Raw genomic sequence first — 2,357 nt, forward strand, 5'->3', positions numbered from 1 at the left:
GAAGCTTTCGCTCCATACTTCCTTGCAAGGATGAGAAATCTTCCCCTGAGAATCAGATTTATAGATGTTTTCAATGGTATGTGTGTCCCTTCAAAACATCTAAAACTTACTTAGTGACTGCATTGCAAATACAACAGCTTATAAAAAATGCAAAAATCAAGCAATGTGTCATGTAGGCAGTAAGGGCTATATTGATTGGTACATAAGTCAATGATTGAAAGAAAGAAGAAGAAGACGAAGAAAAGGAGAGGTTTTAGCATCATAGTTACTAGTATGGCCGGCCGCCTTCGGCGGCCTCTCTCTCTCTCTCCACGCGTTATTCGCTTGCATCCTTGGGAGTACAGAGAACACAACCGGATCAAGCTACTTGCGACACGTGACCAGAGGAGGGACCGAAATTCCTCCCCCCCCCCCCCCCCCCCCCCCCCCCCCCCAATATATACTATAGATAGATAGTGCGCTCGTTTCAAGCAACCCACTATCATGAATATCAGCATGTATCCTATTGCCTTGGTAAAAATCCTTCTTGTTAGCACAATCTTAGAGCATGTGTCTGTCTCGTGCTCACAACATGCCTTGGAGAAAAGCTACAAACGTCTCATCATAGATCTCCCCCTTCGCCTTGCCATGTTTGCCTTCAAGATGCAAGCCAATGTGATTGCATTTGGAGAGACACCCTCGCTTCACATCTATCGAGAATAGCCCATAGCTTCTTGGCCCTGCCCGAGTTGGACATACCCCACAATCACTGCATTCCAAGCGATGACATCCCAAACATCAAGCTCCTCGCACACTTTTTGTGCTTTATGAAATGCACCACATTTGGGATACATGTTGACCAAGGTAGTGCCAAGCACGAAAGTTTTCTTTCAAAAACCTAAGTCGTGTATTCTTTTGCTCATATGAGGATCTTGTGTAATGCCACATGTCTTCAAGGTGCAAGTGTATGTGATTGTGGTTGGAAAGAGGCCCTCTCTCTACACCTACTTAAAATAGCTTGGAGCTTTGGCTGCGGGATGCAAGCATATGTGATTGCATCTGGAGAGACACCCTTGCTTCGCATCTGTCGAAAACAACCTTGAGCTTTTTGGCCCTGCCCAAGTTGGACAAATCACCCAATCAGTGCATTCCAAGAGATGACATCCAAGATAGGAAGCTCCTCACACACTTTTTGTGCCTTATGAAATGCACCACATTTGGGATACATGTCGATCGAGGTAGTGCCAAAGCACGATGTTATCTTTCAACAACCCTAGTCTAACAATATCATCGTGAATTCTTTCGCCCATGTAAGCATCTTGTGTAATGCCACATGCTTTCAAGGTGCAAGTCTATAGTAGGGAAAGGGATTCAGCACTGGTTTGTTGCTAAACCAGTTGCAACGTGGCGGCAAGCACATTCTGGTGGGTGCCAATGCACGCTTTCTTGATGGGTAATATGTTTCATTCAGCTTCTCCACCAGCTCTTTCTGAAAGTGGAAGAAGAGACTCTCCTGCTCCTTGATTGCATTGTCCTCATTACTGGAAGGCATCGTCCAAGTCGGATACTCCTTGTTGAAATCTGTGTAAGGGGCAGTTTTCCCAAAGATTCATCCAGCTGCCTGTCTCCACTTGTTGAAGGCACGAATTTTTCACCAGTGTCCTATCCCCAGACCAGCAGGATCCGTTGAGTCTTGAAGGCTGGTGTACAGTATCATGCTTTGCAGCACTATGTCCTTTGGCATGGTAGCACATGTTGCCACATTGCGGACAACTGGCTTCACATCTTGGTCGGCAGATCTCATCCGGTATGCTCGACAGCTCCTTCATCACACCCTCTATCAGAGCAGCCAGTTTTTGTAGGCTCTCGTACAACTGTGGTAGTTTCTTCTCATAAAACTCACCATCTAAATCTCTACTCCTTATCCTTGCTCTGCACATGGATGGAAGTTATTGCCTTCGCGAGCTTTTCATCAACTGAATCTACCAGTCTGCGGCTAAGAGTTGCTAGGAACACGTCTATTGAAGGATTCTTGATACAGACTTCCTCTTGCAGGCAGTTCTGCACCTTTCGGATCAGAGCATCCCACTCTCGTTCTACAATCCATCTGCGTGTGTGTGCACTGTGTATGCTGTGTGTGTGAGAGAGAGAGAGAGAGAGAGAGAGAGTCATGCTTCTCTGATGACGATGGGGAATGAGAGTCATGCTAGTCCGTGTGTATGCTTCGCTAGAGAGAGAGAGAGAGAGAGGAAGAGTCCTAAAGCTCTGCAAGAAAACGACCTCACTCCTCGACAACAACGTGCAATGCTGCGGGATTGCATGAATGCTCGCAGCTCCACAAACACACACACACACACACACACAAGGAAGCAAGCGCA

The 2,357-nt window shown here is 46.5% G+C and overlaps 1 pseudogene; it reads right to left on the reverse strand.

The window, feature by feature from the left end:
- Window positions 1-582: 582 nt before the first annotated feature.
- LOC147437389 (uncharacterized) lies at window positions 583-2,357 on the reverse strand (annotated as a pseudogene).

Source organism: Adiantum capillus-veneris, chromosome 17, assembly GCF_014529385.1.
Source record: "Adiantum capillus-veneris isolate H3 chromosome 17, ASM1452938v2, whole genome shotgun sequence".
NCBI lineage: Eukaryota > Viridiplantae > Streptophyta > Polypodiopsida > Polypodiales > Pteridaceae > Adiantum > Adiantum capillus-veneris.